A 23,761-nucleotide genomic window follows, 5' to 3' on the forward strand; every position below is an offset into this window, starting at 1 on the left:
GAGATCTTCCTACATATTTGGCTTTCAATTTCTCCCTTAATATTGGATGACCTATTGTATAATCCCATCAAAGTGATCTTTCCTTTCTTATTTGTAATTTCTACCCATATAGTTTCACTGGATGATTTTTCAGAAGTGTCTTCATTAACTCCAGCAGTAATATATTCATTAATCAAAAACATCACCCCCCCCTCCCCCCCCACCCCAACCTTCTTTCTTGCCTGCTTTTCTACCCTTCCTATAGCATCAAAACCTGGAACACTGAGCTGCCAGTCTTGTCCACATCACAGCCAAGTTTCTGTAGTAGCTATAACATCTCAATCCCATGTTCTTAAACATGTCCTGAGTTCATCAGCCTTATCTGTAAGACCCCTTTCATTTAAATAAATGCAAATTATTTCTTCAGAGTTACTACATCTCTGACTCGCTCATGTCTTTCTTTTATAATTCTCATGCTCTCCTCCCTTTCAGAACCTTCTCCATCAATCTTTCCATTTACACTGCTACTTTGAATTCTTCCACTCAGCTTCTCTATCCGTACAAAGTCTCCCTTATTAGAATGAGCAAATCTCCCTGCTAAGGTATTGGTCCCTTTCCAGTTTAGGTTAGACCTATTCTTTTTGAACAGGCCTTTTCTGTCTCAAAAGACATTCCAATTATTCAAAACCTGATTCCCTGAACAATACACCAGTTCTTCAGCTATTGATTTATCTCCTTTAACTTTTTGTTCCTTCTGTTGTTTGAGTTTGACATTGGGAGTAAACCAGAAATTACTATTTTAAGGTGTTATTTTTTAATCTTCCACCTAACCTCTTAAATTCACTCTATACTGTTTTAATCTTTTCCTGAAAAATATCATCCCTACCAATGTGTACAATAATTTCTGAGTTCTCAATCTCACCTTTAGCAATATGCTTGAAACATTTTAAGACGTCCTTAATCTTAGCACCAGAAAAATAACAAACCAGCCTAAAGTAATGATCATTGTCACAGAATCTCCTGTCTATGCCACTGACAAGACAGTCCCCTATCACAATAATTCTATTAAATCTTGTCAAATATCCAATAACTGACTGCCTCTTTCATTTTCATCAGAGAGATTATCCCCTTCAACCGTTCCAAAAAAATAAATATCTATTTATTGGAGGAATAGCCACCAGAGACTTTGAACTACCTTCTTACCTTTCCTGACAGTCATTCATCTATCTGATTGAACCTGCTGGGAAATAACTTTTCTAAATCGACATGCCATCTCACTCTGTACCTTATATGTGGCCTTAATAACATTAAGCCTAAAAGAAAGGATGTTTCAATAACACCTTATATATAAAATAAACTGCATTTCATTACCTACAGAAAATAATGTTAAAATGAAAAAAATTGTAAATATATATCAAACATATAAAGCTTAAATAAAATCAACCACTTAGCTGATTAACTGAATAAAAACGATTCATTTTCAATAACTTCCTCAAAGAAAAAATCTCCAGAGCTAACCACGTGTAGGACTCTCTGGAAAGAAACATAACTCCTTATTTAAAAACTGCCTCATTTTTCAAAAGAAACCTTCTAAAACACAAGTAGATGCTTCTTAAATTTCTGAATTAAGTATAAAAATGCCTCAGCTGTTCTCTGTTGACTCTTAAAAAGCTTGCTAAAAAAGGTCTATTTGAAAAACAATCTTTTTTTTTGGTTTGTTTGATTTTCTTTGACAGTTAATAAAACAAAATGGAAAAAAAAAGCAATATTTGTAAACTATAATGGCGATGATAATAACTGTTAAAAAAATTAAGTATGCCTGCAAACCTAGGAGCAGCTACAAAATCCACACTGCACTACTTAAAACAAATTTTAATTTTATTTCATATTTCCAGTATTTTGCTTTCATAACAGCATTCGTTAAATCTTGTGAACCTTTCCCAAATTTTCCCTCCAACTCTTTATGCCAATCCCAGCTTCTCCAATCTACCCTTATAGCTAAAATCTCTCAACCCTGCATTATTTCAGTAAATCTTCTTTGTACCCTCTCTTGTTCTTGACATTCTTAAAGATTAGTGACCACAATTGAATACAATGCTTTCATTAGGTTCTAACCAGAGCTTTATAAACATTCAATATTGTAGTCTGATTCTGTACTCAATGCTTTATTTATGAAGCCCAAGAATCCAATTGATTTGCTGAGTACTCTTTCAATATATTTCATCACCTTCTAAGACATAAGTCCTCTGGTTGCTTGGCGCTTGCAGCCTTTTTTGGAATATTGCCACTAAATGTATATTGCCTCTGTATTAAATTCTTTTTGGCACTTCTGTCCATTCTGCTTACCTAATTAGAGATGTAGTTGATTGATGCCATGTTATCGTCTACACCTTAATTCTGCATTCCCATAATATCACATGCATTGGGTGGGGGAATGGGTCTGGGTGGGTTACTCTTCGGAGGGTCGGTGTAGATTTGTAGGGCCCAAAGGCCTATTTCCATACTGTAGGGAATCTAATTAATCTAAATCTTGGTACCTTATAACCCCATTCCCCACTCTAGGACTTGAGACCCAAAACCCTCCTTCCGCCCCCTCCAGACCCAACATGCGCATCTGATAGCTGACCCATGAGATACTCAAACTGATATTATCTGGGGGCACCCTATTCATTTGTTACCCTTGCACCATACTCTTTTGCCAACCTAATCATGCTTATCCTTTCACATAGCTCTTAGTACTACTGGATATTTAAATCACAGATATGAAATTACTGTTGTGAAAAAAGGTGGCAGAGTTTGGCTTGTCCTGACTATCCTACACTATGAGGGACCTGTCCAAATTAAAGTAAGCTTTGAATTCCTAAAGGAGCCTTAGAGGAAAGATCTGAGTGATTGCTATCCTATGAAAATTTAGCTTGATATTCCTCATGTCCTGCGCGTTGGATTTTTCTGCAGTTATTTTGATATGTTTGAAAAATCAGATTTCTTGGCTCAGATATTTCTACAGAAGCTAGGATAGAAAATAATGCCACAGTAGTCATTTGATTATTTGGCTTGTTACTGATATTAACTTAGTGGCCTGCTTGTCAATGTAAAGATACAAAATGAAGGGAGGATAAAATTGTACTTACCTGAAGTAATGCATATAAGTTAGGTTTTAATTGAGAAGTGCTTTATGTAATAAACAGGTGTAGTGCATATGGTTCGATTATTGGGATTGTAATCCAGAAGCTTGCACGTGTGTTATTTGCTTCTTCATGCAAGCTTATCAGTCACACATTGATGGATGGTAACAAATGGCCTCATTAGGATGGATTTTTGAACTTGAAAGGGTTCAGAAAAGATTTACAAGGATGTTGTCAGGGTTGGAAGGTTTGAGCTATAGAGAGACGCTGAATAGGCTGGGGCTGTTTTCCCTGGAGTGTCAGAGGCTTATAGAGGTTTATAAAATCATGAGGGGCATGGATAGGGTAAATAGACAAGGTCTTTTCCCCAAAACTAGCAGACATAGGTGAGAAGGAAAAATGTAAAAGGAACCTAAGGGACTACTTTTTCATGCAGAGAGTGGTGCATGTATGGAATGAGTTGCCAGAGGAAGTGGAGGAGGCTGATACAATTTAAATACAACATTTAAAAGTTATCTGGATGGGTTTGTGCATAGGAAGGGTTTAGAGGAATATTCGCCAATTGCTAGCAAATGGGACTAGATTTATTTAGGATATCTGGTCAGAATAGATGAGTTGGACCGAAAGGTCTGTTTCCATTTTGTATATCTCTATGTCTCTAAATACTTTGATTCTGTCTATCGAAAGCACACAATACTACACATACCTGCATATCTTAGTAGAGAATCAGTGCAACCAACTGATGTTGAAAAAAATCGGTATGCTGGACTGTACAAGTTGGGGTTAGGAGAGCAGAAGTGGCTGTCTATACTGTATTGAGGGGAAATTGTTGCTAGGAAGTTTTTGGAAGTGAAGGATTCTGTTTAGTTTAACTGGGGATGGTATTCAGGGTAGTGGGAGGGTGGATGGAGTGGCTGGTACTGGGGGAGATGGTGCTGGTGAGACTGTGGGAGTGGGCCACAGGGAGGAGTGCACACTATAAGGAGCAGTCAGATTCTGCGCATATGTGACAATCAAAGATCAAAAATATGATACAAAAGCTGTCCTGGTAGAACAACCCAGGACATGGGGCACTCATCTCATAATGCAACAAGATGACTGTGAACACAATTTCCATAAAAACTAGGATTGTATCCATAAATTAAGAGTCCCTACACTTTTCAGATGTGGAATTATATCAATAATACTCTTGATTTGCTGATGTGGATGAATGGGTATTCTGCCCAATTTGCTTGTTGTTTTCATAGTGGTCTTCCAAAATTTCATTCTCACAATTTCCACTGGTGACTTATAGTATTTTTACCTGTAAATGCAACATTGCAATCTTCATTAGAAACAATTTAACTTGGGAAATAATTATTGGGGTAAGACCATTGGAACCATAATAAAGTGGAGAATCTGTTACATGGTTTATCCCCAATTTGGTAACAAATCCTCAAAAGACTGTCTTTATACTGTGGACTATAATTTGATACATTCTTCTTCACTGTACCAAAAAGATTAAATACAACACACACTGTAAATGCGACACTGTACCCCTCAAAGCCTGTCCACCATCTACATTGCACAAGTCAGGAGCATGATGGAATGCTTCCCACTTGCCTGGATGAATACAGCTCCAACAGCACAGAAGAAGCTTAACACTATCCAGGACAATATAGGCTACTTTATTGGCTCTACATCCACAAGCATCCACTCCCTCCATCATTGATGCTCAGTAGCAGTAATGCGCACCATCTAAAAGATGCACTGCAGAAATTCACCAAAAATCATCAGACATTATCTTCAAACCCACAACTAGTTCATCTAGAAGGACAAAGACAGCAGATCTATGGGGACACCACCACCTTCAAGTTCCCCTCCAAGTCACTCACTATCTTGACTTGGAAATATATTGCCATTTTTTCAATATCGCTGAGTCAAAATTCTTTCCCTAATGGCATTGTGGGTCCACCCACAGCAGAATGGACTTCAGTGATTCCCAAAGGCAGCTCACCAGCATCTTCTCATGGGCAACTAGGGATGGGAAATAAATGCTGACCAGCCAGTGATGTCCACATCCCACAAAAATATGAGTTTAAAAGAAACACTGGAAGGCTGTTGCCCACCTAAGTTAACATTGGCAATTCAGTGTTGTCCTCATTGGTAATGTCATGGCACAGAGGTCACCGTGGCTGGCACCTTCTTATAGACACAGATGCATTCTCATTCCAGTACCTACATCCTGACTGAGGACCTACCTGTGCTATCCTATCCTCAAAGGCCATTGTAGACTCACAGCTTGTCATTGCCCAGTAGGGAACATGATATAGAGGCAAGCAACTGGACAATTAGAAACTTAAGAACTAGTGGCAGGAGTAGGCAATTCAACGCTTCAACCCAGCTTTGCCATTTGATACAAGCATGGCTGGTCTCACCTTGACCCCAACTCCACTTTGCTGCCTAAGCTCCATAACATTTCAATTCATTACCATTTAAAAATCTGTCCATCTTCTTCATAAAAACAAATTACGAACATGAAATTTATTTAGTGAGAGCTAAAGGGAATGCAAATAAAATCAAGACAGGTGAAGATTGTCCTTGCACAATAGACCAGATTTTGCATCGTGGCCAAAGAATAATCCACAAGTGTCTCTTGCAACCAACACTCTTTGCTTGAACTGGGTGTCAATGAGGTTCCATTTGCCTTGTAGCAGTTGGCACAGCTAAACTACCATGGACAGGAAAAGCTTCCGCCACCCATCCATGTCTTCATCATTGTCCTTTGACAACTGCTCCCATTCCCCCAGTCCCTCTGCATCCATAACATACCCATATTGTCTACACTGACTATGCAGAGCACAGCAGACCAAGATGCAACACACTCTGTCCAGACAGTGCTGAAGAACCACCAGACTAGTTCAAGCAGCTGAGCCATATCTTCATCTGTCTGATATCCTGTCCCATTATGCCCCTAGTAGAGGCATGGACTCAATTAAATCTGCTTTTCACATCAACCTGGGGTTGCACAATGGTGTCATAAGCTATGATTACAGTGAGTGTCCCTTGTCTCTTAGAAACCAGCCTTATAAGCCCCATGGACCCACAAAAATACCAGGTATATGAGATTGTTTCAGAAAGTATGAGTTATGAAGCTGCCAGGGTAGTGGGCACACATCTCCAGGGATCGATAATGATGATCACAGATCACATGAATATGAATTGAATGACCATTTCTTGTGAATTGTAGTGTGTTGTGATATTGCCCTTTAAATATCACACAAGTACAGATGGCATCAGACATATGAGTAAACCCAAGCATGTTCCCTGCAGCAATGGGAATGTTTTCATTGGAGAACAATATAAATCAGTGTGCCCTTGCATTAGTCCGTGTCCTGACATAAGTGTGAAATCACAACTGAGAGACGCTGCACAGATTCGGAAGGAGCCAGTAGCAAAGAATTTTAGTGACACAAAGACCTTCACAGACTGCAGGAGAAGATCACTTCTGACTCCTGAAGGCCTCAGATTCCATTTCAGCATCTGGTACAGTTTCATTGCAGTTTCTCAACAACATATAGATTCTGGGCTGGCACGGTGCCTTGCTCATTCACAAGAGGTAGAATCTAGACCAAAAAGTGTGCCATAGGGGATGAAGCTGGGGCCTCATGCTTTATAATTTATATAATGATTTGGATGAAGGTATCGAAGGTATGGTACATAAATTTGCTGATGACACAACGGTAGTTAGGTAAGTGAGTTTTGAAGATGACATAAGAAGCCTAAAACTTTTCTAATTAGGTGGAATGCCATGGCCAAAGATCTGGCAAATGCATTCAATGTGGGAAATTGTGAAATTGTTCATTTTGGCAGAAAGAATAAAAAAAAGGAGAGTTTGCAGGGCTCTTAGATGCAGTGAAATCTGTGTTTCAAGTGCATAGAATATAGAACGTAACAGCACAGTACAAGGCCCTTCGACCCTTGATGTTGCGCTGCCCTGTGAAACCAATCTGAAGCCCATCAAACCTACACTATTCCATGCTTGCCCATAGGCCTATCCAATTACTATTTAAACACCTGTAACATTGGTGAGTCTACAATTGTTGCAGGCAGTGTTCACACTCCGACCACTCTCTCAGTAAAGAAACTACCTCTGATATCTGTCCGATATCTATCATCCTTCAATTTGAGGCTATGCCTCCTCATGCTAGCCGTCACCAGCCTCAGAAAAAGGCTCTCACAGTCCACCTGATCTAACCCTCTGATTGTGTTATATGTCTGAATTAAGTCACCTCTCAACCTTCTTCTCTCTAATGAAAACAGCCTCAAGTCCCTCAACCTTTTTCTTGTAAGACCTTCCCTCTATACCAGGCAACATCCTAGTAAACCTCCATTGAACCCTTTCCAAAGCTTTCACATTTTTCCCCTAATGCGGTGACCAGAACTGCACACAACACTCCAAGTGCAGCTGCACCAGAGTTTTGGACAGTTACAGCATGATCTCATGGTTTCAAAACTTGACCCCTCTACAAGTAAAAGCTAAATCAAAGAAGGCAAGTATGCAGGTGCAGCAAATAACTAGGAGAGCTAACAGAATGGAATGGTTTGTTGCAAGGAAAATTGAACGCAAGAGGAGGGATGTTATGCTTCAGTTATATAGGGCATTGGAGGGATTGCATCTGGAGTACTATGTAAACTGGTCATAGTACTTATGGAAGGATGTTAATGTGTTGGAGGCAGTTCAGGGAAGGTCACAAGACTGATACTTGCAATGTGTGGACTGTCGAATGAAGAAAGACTAGACTGGCCAGGCCTGCATCCCTTGGAGTGACTTGATTGAAACATTTAGGACCCTGAGGAGACTTGACTGGGTGGATGTTGAAAGGAAATTTCTCTTTTGGAAGAATCTAAAACTAGGGGTTATAGTTTAAAAATAAGAGGGTACCTATTTAAAACAAATGAAGAAATTTTTTTTCCTCAGAGTGATGAACGTTTTAAATTCCTTTCCTCAAAAGGCAGTGGGTTCAGAATCTTTTTAAAGCAGTGGTCTTCAGATTTGTGATTACCAAAGGGCGAAAGATTAGTAGTAATATGCAGGAATGTAGAGTTGAGGTTAAAATCAGATTAACCATGAGCTTATTGAACAGTGGAGCAAGGTTGAAGTGGTCCACTGTTGTGCCTTGCTTGTATGTTCTTAAAACTCTGGGCTTCCTAAGCATCTCACATATCGTGAGGGGTCTTGTAGTAGTGACCTCTCCCTGAGTTGAGTGCTCCTTGTCCTCCAAGCTTGCCTGCTGCTGTTGCTCCTGGGTTGTCGTTGGTCACCCTGCATTTGGTCTTGCCTTCTCAGGTAGGCAGCCACAGCAATTAATGTGCTATCAGACAGCGCCTTGACTCTCAGAGGATTGGGAACGGAAGATATGAAAGAGTTCAGGGAAAATAATTGTAGGCATACCCTGCAGATGACGACTAAACACAATTCAGCAAACAGTTACACGTGTTGCACCTAGATAATGAGGAACGTGTGTTCATTATTCATGCAAATTCAGACTCAGCAAGTGCATCAACATGGTGAAGATGCTGCATCAGCTGAGTGACCATCCAATATCATTGAGAACTTCATCTATGGTGCTCTGACACTGTTCTTACCCTGGACCCATATCAAATACTCAATTTCACACTGCATTCCATACGTACCATTGTAATCCTTAATACTGAGAACACAATATTACATAGCTGACACAGGACCCTTGGAAGTTGAATTAATATTGGTTCCCCTTCAGACAGGATTGGCATTTTGTAACATTGTCACTAACTTCTACACCATTGAGATGCTCAAGTCTAATTTGCAAACACCACTGATCTGTTAAAAATCGCCATTGAGCAGATGTGACTCCTGCGCACCTTCACTCAACATATATAACAAATAGGTGATTTAATTACTGCAAATTAAATAAATCTGGGCTTCGCAAATAACTGTTATTATGTTGTCACAGTGTCTTGCATTTTTGCCCACCAAACAAATATTTGTTCTGCCCATAAAGGGCACTGTTCCAGTAATTTCCTAGTAGCACTTTGCATTTAGAGAAAGGAAATGATGATAGGGAATGCAGCTCACGGTGGACACCATGCACCAGGTCCCACTTAAAGCCCCTACAATGTCTCTACTCAAACAGCTTAGTGCCATACAATCCTCCCATGTAAAAATCTGCCACATTACAGATTGCCTCCAACTGTCTTCTCTGTCCTTTGAACCCTGACATTACACCTTAATGTTGCCCATCCTGCTCCTTTATGCTTCCACTGTGGAGGCCACAGTGGTGGTTACTACCAATGTTCCTTCCTCCCATAGCCTAGCATACTCTCTAATGCTGTTCCACATCCTCCTCACTCACCTTGAGTTTTCTCTTATCACCATCCTTGTCCACACTTCTAGAAATGATTCCACCCTTCCTGCCACCTCTAAGTTTTGACTCCCTCACCCAACAACAGGACAGGCCTTCCTTTGCATCCTCCTGAAAGATCGACAGATGGATACTCAGGACTGTATTCACTCAGATCTCTAACCAACCTTGACAAGCAGTCCTAGGTCATGCTGACCACTGTGTTTGCAGCTCCTCAACTAATGATATGAAAACGTTCTGACTGTTTTGGCTGGCAATGTTCCATTTAACCTGTGCAGCTGCATGTTCCAAGGTTCTGTGAGCGATCATTGGCCAGCATTGCCTTTCAAGTGCTGCACATGGACTTTGAAGGACTGTGCAGTCAGAAACAAAGTTAGAAAGAATGTTGTTTGCTGGTCCTACAGGACTGAGTATTAAATATCTCAAGACTGCAGTGGAACAGTTCCCCTGATCATGAAAATCCCAAATGAATCGTTTGAGTGACACCAGCACTCCTTGACTAGACTGAGGAGGAGAACTGACCAGATCTAACATGGCAGCTTAATTGAAAAAATAATGCAGTGTCTTTGCTGCACAAGCAACTGGCGCATGCTGCAAGTGTTACATAGTTGTCATGGTGTACTAGCAAGATGAGCCTCCCATTCACTGCCTCATTCTGGGCAGGTCCTTACTGACAAGCATGCCAAGCAGCCTGTTTGGGGTTCTGCATAAAAGAGCACCTCAAAATTGCAGTCGTGACAGAAATTGGCCCTGGTTGAAGCACCAACATGCTAACATAGCAAGATAATGCAAGACATGGATGCTGCATGCATGCAGATAGGTGTCAATTGAACAAGTCCTATGAGGGCAAGCAAGCAGCACTAAGATGCAGACTGGTCTAATTCATGAGCTTGATCCCCATCCTTCCGTGCAAAGTGTCCCAGTTGCCAGTGCACCCTGCAATACATTTCAATGCTTTGTGCATGCTCTGCAAACTTATCGGAGAAAGTATTTGTTTAAAATTTGCTTAGCTGGCTGGTCCTGAATTTCTGGTCTGCCTTTAGTTACCTTTGAGAAGATGGTGATGAGTTGCCTTCTTGAACTGCTGCGGCTCATGTGCTGTTAGTGGATCCAGGATTTTGAACCAACAATGAAGGAATGGCTTCAAAAGCAAATGATGAATGGGTTGGAAGGGAAATTGCAGGTGATGGTGTTTCCATGTGTTTTGTTGCCCTTGTCCTTCTAGATGTTTGTGGTCATGGGTTTGGAAGGTGCATTTAAGATCTTTGGCAAATTTCTCCACTGCATCTTGCAGACTGTGCACACTGATGCTACTGAATGTCAGCATTAGAAGGAGTGAATGTTTGTGGATGCAGAGCCAATCAGTGGGCTGCTTTGTCCTGGATGGTGTCAAGCTTCTTAAGTGCCTCTGGAGCTGCATTCATCCAGTCAAGCGGAGAGTATTTAATCACACTCCTGACTTGTGCTTTGTAGATGGTGGACAGGCATTGGGAGTCAGGAGATGAATTACTCTCAGCATAATTCCTAGCCTCTGACCTGTTCATGTAGTTGCTGTATTTATAGATTTTTAAAAATTAATCTCTTCATGGATATTAAGCAGGTGAGGCTTAATCCTCTTGGCTGAGAGCTGGGGATGCTATCACTGTGTTACAAGATTATGGCTAAGCCACTCCAGCTTCTGATCAATGGTAACCTCCAGGATGTTGATAGTGGGTATTCAGTGATGGTGATGTATTCAATTCCAAAGGTTAGATTGTCTTTCATTGGAGATGGTCGTTGCTGGCAGTTGTGTGGTATAATTGTTATTTGCCACTTTTCAGCTGAAGTCTAGTCTTTCTGTGTTTTGACGTGGACTTCTTAAGTATCTGAAAACTCATGAATTGTGCTGAACATTTTATAATCATATAAATACGAATATCCAAACTTTTGATTCTCCTTGATGCCACTATTGGTTAAATGTGGTCTTGATGTCAATGGCTGTCATTTTCACCGCACCTGTGGAATTCAGCTCTTTTGTCCATGTTTTAATCAAGGTCATACTGAGGTCAGGAGCTGAGTACCTAAACCCAAACTTAGCATCAGAACAGGTTATTGCCAAGCAGGTGCTGCTATTGATGATATTTTCATCGCTTTACTGATCATTGGAAGTAAATGGATGTGGTGATAACTAGCCAGGTTTAATTTGTCCTGCTTTTTTTATACAGGACATACTTGGGCAATTATAGTTGTACTGGAACAGGGAGAAAATGAGGACTGCAGGCACTGGAGATCAGAGTTGAGAATGTGGTGCTGGAAAAACACAGTAGGTCAGGCAGCATCTGTGGAGCAGCACAAGCGATGTTTCGGGCATAAGCCCTTCATCAGGAACAGAAATTGTACTAGAATGATTTGGCTAGGGACGTGGAAAGTTCTGGAGCACAAGTCTTCAGTGCTATTAGCGGAATGCTACTGGGCCATAGCTTTTGCAGTATTCAGTGCCTCCAACAATTTCTTGATATGACATGAAGTGAGTTAAATTGCCTGAAGGTTTGCATCCATGATGCTGGGGGCCAATTGAGGGGGCTGAGATGGATCATTTATTTGGCGTTTTTAGCTGATGATTGTTGCAAATGCTTTCACATTTTTTTTGCACTGATTTGTTGACCTCTCCCATCATTGAAGATGGGGTATATGAGAAGCCTCCTCCTTGTTTAATTGTCTACCAACACTCGATTGCATGTGATAGGACTACAAAATTTAGGTTTGATCTATTGCTTATGGGATTTCTTAGCGCTACCACTTGCTTCTTAGGCTGTTTGACACACAAGTAGCACTATTTTGTAGTTTCAGGTTGATACCTCATTCTTCAGAATACCTGGTGCTGTTCCTGGCATGCCCTCCTGCAGTCTTTACTGTACCGAAGCTGATGCCTTGTCTTGATGTTAAAGGTAGAGTGGGGAATATGCTGGGCCATGAGATTGCAGATTGCATTGGTGTACAATTTTGCTGCTGCTGATGGCGTGCAATGAATCATTGGTATCCAATTTTGAGTTGCTTATTCTGTTTGAAGTCTGTCCCACTTAGCATGGTGATAGTGCCACATGACAAGATGTAAAGTATTATCAATGTGGAACTTTATCTCCACAAGGACTATGTAATTGCCACTCTTACTGATACTTTAATGGACAGATTTATCTGTAGTAGGAAGATTAGTGAGGATAAGGTCAAGTACGTTTTCCTTCTTGCTGATTTCCTTACTACTTCCGTAGACCCAAACATGAGCAATGTCACTTTGGTTTGACAAGCTTGATGGCAAGTTGCCAATTAAAGAGGTTGCTGTATGTAAAAATGACTTGTTGAAGGTCCAATCTGCCTTATTAATAGTGAGCCTTTTGTCTCACCAAACTTGCCAAACCAGTTAGATTATCAGAAAATGTTTGAAAGCAGACCAGGTAAGTGGTCTGTTCACTTGCTGTGAAAACCTTCATGTTGTTTTTGCCCAATCTGCAGCCCAGAGTATAATTCATGGCAACACACACTTTTGTCCATGGACATTGGCATTTGTCAACTTATCATGATCATCAAATCTCTGACACACTGGAACAGCAGACTTGCACTGCAGGGCACATTGGCAGGTTGGGTGGGGACCTGGGGAGGTGTGAAATCCATATGATTTAAAGGGTGGGCTAGGGATAAGGGGATTTGGATGACTGTTGGCTCGCCATGTTCAGGTGGAGCTTAGGAACAATTGGGTAAGGAACAATCACTAGTAATCAAACATGTGCAATAGGGAGGAAATAGCATTTTTGGAGTTTATCATTTATATAAATGATTTGGATGAGAATTTAGGAGACATGGTAAGTTTGCAGGCGACACCAACATTGGTAGTCTAGTGGTCAGTGAAGAAGGTTATCCAGGATTAAAAAGAGACCTTGATCAATTGACTCAATGGGCTGAGGACTAGCAGCTGGAGATTAATTTGGATAAATGTGAGGTATTGCATTTTGGTAAAATAGAGTCATAGAGAGGACTTATACAATTAACGGTAGTCTTAGCTAACGCTGTAGAATAGGGAAACAAAGGGATTCAGGTACATAATTCTTTGAAATCTGCAACATGTGTAGACAGGATGGTTAAGAAGGCATTTAGTATGCTTGCCTTCATTGCTCACACGTTGAGTATAGGAGTTGGGAGGTCATGTTGAGGTTATACAGGACATTGGGAGGCCTCTTTTGGAATACTGTGTACAGTTCTGGTCGCCCCGCTATCGGAAGCAAATTATTAAATTGGACAGGGTTCAGAAAAGACTTACCAGGATGTTGTTGGGAATAGAAAGCTTGTGTTAGAAAGATAAGCTAGACAGCCTGGGACATTTTTCACTGGAGCATAGGAGGCTGGGGGTGACCTTATAGAAGGTAATAAAATCATAAGGTGCATGGATAAGGTGAATAACAAGAGTGGGAGATTTTAAAATTAGGAGGCATATTTATAAGATGAGAGGAGAATGATTTAAAAATGATGGGGGGGGACAATTATTTTACACAGACAGTGGTTTGTATGTCGAGTGAACTGCTAGAGGATGTAATGGATGCAGGTACAATTACCACATTTAAAAGACTTTTGGATAAGTACATGAAGGTTGATGAAGGCAGGGGGTAAACATAGTCTATATGGATTTCAGTAAGGCTTTTGATAAGGTTCTATATAGTATGCTGCTCTGAAAGGTTAGATTGCATGGAATTTAGGAGAAGCTGGCAAATTGGATACACAATTGTCTTGACGGTAGGAAGCAGACAGTAATAGTGGAAACATGCTTGTTAGACAGGAGGCCATTGACTAGTGGTGTGTCTCAGGTGTTGGTACTGGGGCCTTTGCTGTTTGTTACCTATATCAATGATTTGGATAAGAATGTAAAGGCACGTTCAGGAAGTTTGCAGATCACATTAAAATAGGAGGTATCATTGTCAGCGAAGAAGATTATCAAAATTGCAGTAGGACTTGAATCGGCTGGGGAAGTGGGTGAACAAATGCCAAATTGAGTTTAATATAGATAAGTGCAAGGTCTTTCATTTTGGAATTTGAGGAGCATCGTTTTTACACAGAGGGTGGCACACATATGGAATGAGTTGCCAGTGGAAGTGGTTGAGGCAGGTACATTAATAACATTTAAAAGGCATTTGGACAACTACATGTACAGGAAAGGTTTAAAAGGATATGGGCCAAGTGCAGGGAAATGGGGTTAGCATGAATGGACATATTGCTTGGCATGGAGCAGTTTGGGTTGAAGGGCCTGTCTCCATGCTGTATGACTCTATGAGTGTGCGAGGTAAGTGACTTAACCTGTTGGGAAGGAATCTACAGCATCCACTGATGTGAGGGTTTTTAAATATAAAGAACATTGCACACAGCCCCATGCACAGACATGTGGGGTTTGTATTCTTTGGCCATCATAATGCATTTCCGTCTTCTGTGTTGCACCTCCCAGATATGCATTTTAACTGGTGACAGTTACACTTATGGACATAAAGATCACAATTCATTATGGAATTTGCACAAAGAAGGCCAAAGATATCAGCATAACCTAATTCCATGCATATGCGATTTTCATCGTGTTCAAATGATGCAGTTTGCTTTCAAAACAGAGCTTCATCCATGGAACCGCATCTGTGGCCTTGAAGTGATGCCAGATGCTGTAACAAAGCCATTCAACTCTGCACAGAAAGACTATGACTTATGGTCTTATCCAAATATCTTCCCAACACATACTTCACCTACTTGGCTGACCCACCACTCCAACACCCAATCCAGCAATGCCTCTTTTCAGTAAACTATACTAGTCCCACCTGCATATCTCTGATTTTCTTGCAGATTTGATCCTCCCTGTCTCTCACACACTTCATTTGAAAATCTACAGAAATAAACAGATGTTACCAAATTGTGATTAAGATTGGGAACTGCATGTTCAAGGTTAGTTGACATTTAGGAATGACAGAATAAAAGAAAAAGGGAGTGGGTACTGCTGTTAATAAAGGATGAGATCTGTGCAACAATGGAAGAAGATCTTAGATCAGAAGAACAAGATGTAGAATCAATTTGAGTGGAGCTAAAAGACAGCAAGGGCAGCAAACACTGGTGTGAATTGTTTATTGGACACCAAGCAGTAATAATAATGCAAAATGTTGAATAAATCAGGAAGTTAGAAGCATATGGAACAAGGGCAATAAAGTAATCACATACAGACAGGGTAAATCTTATTATCATTAATTCTATGGAAAATTGTGATGTAAACAATTTTCTTTTGTATTTGCTTGAACTGTATAATTAATGACTTAAGTCAAATAGAGACAACTGGATATGATTTAGTGGTGATTACTGAGATTTTAGGGAGACTGGGTTTGGGAACTGAATATCTATGGGTACTCCATGTTTTGGAAGGACAGGTAGAAAGAAAAAGGAAATGACCCAGCTTTTCTAATAAAGAATAGTTCAATGCTATAGTGAGAAATGATATAAACTCTAGAGATCAAGACATTGAATCAGTCTGGATAGAAAAAGAAATAGCAAGGGAAAGAAGTCCCTACTCACAGTAACTTATAAGCCTACAAATAATAGTTCCACAGTGAGACACAGTACAAATGAGGAAATACTATGGGTTTGTAAGAAAAGTACGACAGCAATCATGGGTTATTTTAATATGCATATATACTGGAATAATCAAATTTGCAAACGTAGCCGCAAGGAAGAGTTTATTGGGCATAATAGAAATTACTTTTTTGTAGCAATATGTTGGGAAACTAATCAAGGAGCAGTCTTTGGATTGAGGATTTGGTATTGTGTACTGAGGTGGGATTAATTAATGCTCTCACAGTAAATTGTCTCAATGCAGTAGCCAGTAGCAGGTTGGAAGATTGGGAAACTTTTACATATCAACAAAAGATGCCAAAAAAAATGTAATAAAAGTGTAAAGATAATTGTGAAAGTAAACCAGTTGAAAATATAAAAATGAATAGCAAATGCTCCTGTAAGAATATGAAAGAGAATAAAGTGTGAATGTTAGCCCATTGAAAGATGAGATTGGGGAGCAAATAGTGAGAACAATTTAGTGTCTCCACAGAAATGTGGAGACACTAAATTGGTATTTTACTTCAGTTTTCACAGTTGAGGACACTTGTACCATCCCATTACAACAGGTAACGCACAGGATGTAGAAATAGAGGAACTTAGAACACTCATCATCACTAGGGAAAAAGTAGTGAGCAAACTGTTGCGATTGAAACAGACAAATCCCCAGGGTCTGATGGCCTACATCTTAGATAAAAGGAAGAGGCAGGAGAGACAATGGGTCTAATATTTTTAACACTTCAAAGTTCCCTGGATGCAGAAAAATTTCTCGTATATGGAAAAATGCTAATATAATACTCTTCTTCAAAAAGAGAAGGAGGTGGAATGTATGAAACTATAGATCAATTAGTCTGCATCTGCTGCTGGGAATTGTTAGAACCACTCTTAAGAAAATAATAAGGCATCTCAAAAGTCAAAATGCAATCTGTCAGACTCAGCATGTTTTAGATTAGAGTGGTGCTGGAAAACCACAGCAGTTCAGGCAGTATCCGAGGAGCAGTAAAATCGACGTTTCGGGAATACAGGCAGAGTGCCTGAAGGCTGGAAAGATAAATGAGAGGAGGGTGGGGGTGGGAAGAAAGTAGCATAGAGTACAATAGGTGAGTGGGGGAAGGGATGAAGGTGATAGGTCAGGGAGGAGGGTGGAGTGGATAGGTGGAAGGAAGATAGGCAGGTAAGACAAGTCATGGGAACAGTGCTGAACTGGAAGTTTGGAGCTGGCGTGAGGTGGGGGAAAGGGAAATGAGGAAACTGGTGAAGTCCACTTTGAAGCCCTGGGTTGAAGTGTTCCGAGGCAGAAGATGAGGCATTCTTCCTCCAGGCATTGGGTGGTGAGGGAGTGGCAGTGAAGGAGGTCCAGGACCTCCATGTCCTCGGCAGAGTGGGAGGGGGAGTTGAAATGTTGGGCCACAGGATGGTGTAGTTGATTGGTGCGGGTGTCCCAGAGATGTTCCCTAAAGTGCTCTGCTAGGAGGTGTCCAGTCTCCCCAATGTAGAGGAGACCGCATTGGGAGCAACTCCCACTCAGCCGAGGACATGGAGGTCCTGGGCCTCCTTCACCGCCCCACCCTCACCACCCAATGCCTGGAGGAAGAACGCCCCATCTTCCGCCTCAGAACATTTCAACCCCAGGGCATCAATATTCGATGAATCTCTGCTGAAAACAGCTAGAAAAGTTAGGTTCTGGACTACCTTCTTAAAATGTTTTGCGGAGCTCTGACCTGTTCCGTAATACTGTTACCAAAGTACAGATGATACAAAAATTGGTGGGAAAGTAAGCTACAATGCAGAAATAAGAAATTTACAAATTAATATAAATAGGTTAGGTGAATGGAACAAAATTTGACAGGCAGAGTTTAACTTGAATAAGTGTAAAGTTATCAATTTGGTTGTAAGAATAGAGGTCAACTTATTATCTAAATGAAGAGAAATGTTACAGTGCCTCAGTAGAGAGGGATCTGGGTATCCTTGTGAATGAATCACAGAAAAGTATTCTGCAGCTACAGGAAGGCAAATGGAATTTTGGAATTTGTTGCTAACGGCATAAAGCTCGAAAAGTAGGAAAGTGTTACTGCAACTGTACAGGTATTAGTGAGACCGCACCTGGAGCATTTTGTCCAGTTTTGGTCCCCTTACTCAAGGAGAGATGTAGTTGCTTTGGAGCAGTTCAAGGCGATCCACTGTATTGATTCCACAGATGAGGACTTTGTTTTATGAAGAGAGACTGAGCACTTAAGGCTTATGCTGTCTATAGTTTAGAAAGTTAAAAATCACACAACACCAGGTTATAGTCCAACAGGTTTAATTGGAAGCACACTAGCTTTCGGAGTGACGCTCCTTCATCAGGTGACAGTGGAGGGCTCGATCGTAACACAGAATTTATAGCAAAAATTTACAGTGTGATGTAACTGAAATTATACATTGAAAAATTGATTGTCTGTTAAGCCTTTCATCTGTTAGAATACAGTGATAGTTTCACTTCTTTCATGTGTAAATCACAAAACCTTTTTTTAAAAGTTGCGTTCTCCGGTTAGCTGTTAACAATGGTGATAGCTAGACAATAGGCATTCATGTCGAACTCTGAGCTCAAAAACTGCATGAATTTATGTAAAATTCTGTTATCTCACTTTTTAGATTAGAATCAATCTAAACATCAGGTCATAGACAGAGAACATAGGGGGCTAACATATTGTCCCCCTTCAACATATTGTCTAGCTATCACCATTGTTGCTCCAAAAGCTAGTGTGCTTCCAATTAAACCTGTTGGACTATAACCTGGTGTTGTGTGGTTTTTAACTTTGTACACCCCAGTCTAACACCGGCATCTCCAAATCATAGAGTTTAGAAGAATGCTATCTAATTGAGATATGTTAAGATGCAAATTGGGATTGACAAAGTAGATGTAGAACAGTTGTTTTCTATTTTTTGTTGGCGGATCAGCATTTATTTCCTGTCCCATGTTGCTTTTAAGAAGGTGGCAGTGAGCTGCCTTCTTGAGCTGCTGTAGACCATGTTTTGCAGAGAGGCACACATTACTGTTCATGAGGTCATAGAGACGTATAGCATGGAAACAGACCCTTCAGTCCAACTCGTCCATGCTGACCAGATATCCCAACTTAATCTATTCCCACCTGCCAGCAACCAGCCCATATCCCTCCAAACCCTTCCTATTCATATACCCATCCAAATACCCCTTAAATGTTGCAATTGTACCAGCCTCCACCACTTCCTCTGGTAGTTTATTCCATACACGTAACACTCTCTGCATGAAAAAGTTGCCCCTTAGGTCTCTTTTATATCTTTCCACTCTCACCCTAAACCTATACCCTCTCGTTCTGGACTCCCTGACCCCAGGAAAAAAACTTTGTCTATTTATCCTATACATGCCCCTCATAATTTTGTAAACCTCTATAAGGTCACCCCTCAGCCTCTGACGCTCCAGGGAAAACAGCCCCAGCCTGTTCAGCCTCTCCCTATACCTCAAATTCTCTAACTCTGGCAACATCCTTGTAAATATTTTCTGAACCCTTTCCAGTTTCACAACATCGTTCCGATAGGAAGGAGACCAGAATTGCACGCAATATTCCAACAGTGGCCTAACCAACATCCTGTACAGTCACAACATGACCTCCCAATTCCTGTACTCAATATTCAGACCAATAAAGGAAAGCATACCAAATGCCTTCTTCACTATCCTATCTGCCTGCGACTCCACTTTCAAGGAGCTATGAACCTGCACTCCAAGGTCTCATTGTTCTGTAACACTTCCTAGGACCTTACCATTAAGTGTATAAGTCCTGATAAGATTTGCTTTCCTGAAATGAAGCACCTCGCATTTATCTGAATTAAATTCCATCTGCCACTTCTCTGCCCATTGGCCTATCTGGTCCAGATCCTGTTGTAATCTGAGGTAACCTTCTTCGCTGTCCACTACACCTCCAATTTTGGTGTCATCTGCAAACTTACTAACTGTATCTCTTATGCTTGCATCCAAATCATTTATGTAAATGACAAAAAGTAGAGGACCCAGCACCGATCCTAGTTACAGGCCTCCAGTCTGAAAAACTACTCTCCAACACCACCATCTTCTACCTTTGAGCAAATTCTGTATCCAAATGGCTAGTTCTCCCTGTATTCTGTGAGATCTAACTTTGCTAATCAATCTCCCACGGGAACCTTGTCAAATGCCTTACTGAAGTCCATATAGATCACATGTACCGCTCTGTCCTCATCAATCCTCTTTGTTACTTCTTCAAAAAACTCAATCAAGTTTGTGAGACATAATTTCCCACACACAAAGCCATGTTGACTATCCCTAATCAGTTTTTGCCTTTCCAAATACATGTACATCCTATCCCTCAGGATTCCCTCCAACAGCTTGCTCACCACCGTCAGGCTCACTGGTCTATAGTCCCCTGGCTTGTCCTTACCACCCTTCTTAAACAGTGGCACCATGTTAGCCAACCTCCAGTCTTTTCACACCTCACCTGTGCCTATTGATGATACAAATATCTCAGCAAGAGGCCCACAATCAATTCTCTAGCTTCCCACAGAGTTCTCGGGTACACCTGATCAGGTCCTGGGGATTTATCCACCCTTCCGCGTTTTAAGACATCCAGTGCTTGGAAACTTTGTGTTGCAGTTGTGGGACAATCTAGAACAAAAGGTCATGGTTTTGGATAAGGGTTGCAGATTTAATGCAGAAATGAGAAGAAATTATTTCTCTCAAAAATTCATGAATCTGTAGAAATCGCTATCCCGGAGTGCAATGGTTGCAGGGACATTGAGTAAATTTAAGGAGGAGATAAGATTTGTTGTTTGCAATGGGAAGCCAGTGAGAAAGTGGAGTTAAGGCCAACCAAGTTCAGATCAGAATGGTGGAGCAAGCTCGAGGGACTGAGTTGGCTTCTCCTGTTCTTAGTTCATATGTTTTTATGTAAGCCAGCAACCCCAGAATACGATACTTGAGTATTTTCTATATCCAACTGTTCAGATGATTTCTACATTCCATTCTGCCGAAAAAAAGGGTGAGATTTATTTCAAGATTTTCAATTGGTCACTCTGAATAGTTCAAGATTTACTGAAAAGTCATCTCTGGTCTGTTGGATGGATGGAGGCAGTCAAAGAAGAAGGTTACTATGTTTGGGTTACTAGGCAGTCAAGTATTTAGCAGCATGTTGATGAAGGCATGGATTTTAGCAAGGCGTTTGATAAGGTTCCCCATGGTAGTCTCAGTCAGCAAGTAAGGAGACATGGGATACAGGAAAACCAGTCTGTCTGGATACAGAATTGGCTGGCCCATAGAAGACAGAGGGTATCGTTGGATGGAAAGTATTCAGCCTGGAGCTTGGTGACCAGTGGTGTTCTGGAGGGATCGTTTATGGGATCTCTGCTCTTTGTGATTTTTATAAATGACATGGATGAGGAAGCGGAAGGTGGGTTAGTAAGTTTGCCGATGACATGAAAGTTGATGGAGTTGTTGATAATGTGGAGGCCTGTTGTAGGTTGCAACAAGACATTGATAGAGTGCAGAACTGGGCTGATAAAGTGGCAGATGGAATTCAACTTGGAAAAATGTTAAGTAATTCACTTTGGAAGGTTGAATTTGAATGCAGAATACATGGTTAAAGGCAGGATTCTTGGCACGGTGAGGAACAGTGGGATATTGGGGTCCACGTCCATAGATCCCTCAAAATTGTCACCCAGGTTGATAGGGTTGTTAAGAAGCCATGTGGTATGTTGGCTTTCATAAGCTTTAGTGAGGGTGCAGAGGGGATTTACCAGGATGCTGCCTGAACTGGAGGATATGTCTGATGAAGAAAGGTTGAGGGAGCTCGGGCTTTTTTCATTGTAGCGACGAAGGGTGAGAGGTGACTTGGTAGAGGTGTACAAGATGACGAAAGGCATAGATAGAGTGGATAGACACAGACTTTTTCCAATGGCAGAAATGTCAGAGGTAGGTTCTTTAGTCAGAGAGTGGTGGGTGCATAGAATGCACTGCCAGCAGTGGTAGTAGGGTCAGATACATTAGGAACTTATAAGTGATTCTTGGATAGGCACAAGGAAGTTAGTACAATGAAGATATGTAGGTTAGTCTGAATTAGAGTAGGATAAAAGGCCAGCACAACATCAAGGGCTGAAGGGCCTGTACTGTGCTGTTCTATGTTTTTCTATGTTCTAACCGTGAGGCAATTGTGTCTGGATAGGCCAGACACATCGAGGATCTTCTTGTCATATGCAAGTTGACTCATCCTTGACGCTAATTTCTAAGAATTGAAGGGTCAGGCAGGATGGAGATGGAGTGCTCACCATCGCTGGAGTCTCCTGAGTAAAGACTTCTGAGGGGGCTGTATGTGGTTCCTCCTCCTGCTGGCTGTCTCCTGGTATCATTGTATCTCCTTGTGAGGAGGGGCTACCTGGAGTGCACACCAGGTACCCCCCTCCTCCTGTTATCATCCCTCCAGTCTTAGGGAACAATAGTTGGAGTGATGAAGGGCAGGTGAGTATGCAATTCCAGCGGCCTGGGACGGGGTTAGACCTGACTTTCTATGCCAGCCACCAAACTGTCTATGGAAGCAGGAAGATGGTTGCAAGATTCACTGTGCCAATGCAAGTTTTGAGCGATGAAGGTCATTGTCTCCCATCTAGCTCTCTTCTGTTCTTGTTCCTCCCTGTATATGGATGAAGACACAAATGGCCAACACCACAGCCATTCCACTGCCTTGGGCTGAATAGGTGCCTGGTCTCCAATAGTGTTTCAACTGCTAGCTGCCTGGATCATTACATCTTCGCCAACTATGGAGCTGTCAAAGTAAGGTGATCGCCATACCGTGTTCCTCCACTCCCTAAGCCTAATGTTCTTCCCAAGGTGTCAATATCTGAGCATGGTGGTGGGGTGAGGGGCTTATAGAATCATATAGCATGGTCCAACTAGTCCATGCTGACCATGCTCTCAAACCAAACTAAACTAATCCTATTTGTTTGCACTTTGCCCAATGTGCTCCAAACAGTTCCTAATCATGTACTTTTTCAAATGTCTTTTAAACGTTATAACTGTACCTGTATCCACCACTTCATCTGGCAGTTCATTCCACATGCAAAACACTCTCAGAGTAAAAACATTGTCCCTCATGTTCTTTTTAAATATTTTTCTGCTCACCTTAAAAATATGCCCCATAGTTTTGAACTCCCCTACCCTCGGGAAAAGACCTTTTCACTTTATCTATTTATAAGGTCACCCCTCAACTTCCTATGCTCAAGTAAACAAAGTCCTCGCCTATTCTCACATTACTGGGGGTCAGGAGATGAATGATGGGCACTCCCCATCTGTGAGAGCTCACTTTGCCCTGTTATGGACTGCAATGAGAAAAAAAGGGATTGAGAGAGATGAAAGTAGTTGGTATAGCTGGTAGCACTGGTGTAAGTGGTTGAAAAGAGGTGAAGTGGTCTGAGTGAGTGAGAAGGTAATATAGAGGACATGCAGAGTTGCTGGTGTGGGAGATTGGAGTTGATGAAAGTGAGTGAGGAAAGATGTGATGTGGAATAGACTGGCAGAGCAGCACCTGTGTGAGATAAAATGAGTGTGAGGTAACAGAAAGAAAAAGTGTGGCACTTACCCAAACACAATTGAGGTCATTGACTTTCTTATGGAACTGCTGGCTGTGTCTCTGCTGC

The 23,761-nt window shown here is 41.2% G+C and overlaps 1 protein-coding gene across 1 annotated transcript in view; it reads right to left on the minus strand.

The window, feature by feature from the left end:
- LOC132824536 (astacin-like metalloendopeptidase) overlaps positions 1–23,761 on the minus strand; it is a 300,317-nt gene that overhangs the window by 78,882 nt on the left and 197,674 nt on the right. The gene's annotated exons all lie outside the window — the stretch shown is intronic.

This window comes from Hemiscyllium ocellatum, chromosome 18 (genome assembly GCF_020745735.1).
Source record: "Hemiscyllium ocellatum isolate sHemOce1 chromosome 18, sHemOce1.pat.X.cur, whole genome shotgun sequence".
Lineage (NCBI taxonomy): Eukaryota > Metazoa > Chordata > Chondrichthyes > Orectolobiformes > Hemiscylliidae > Hemiscyllium > Hemiscyllium ocellatum.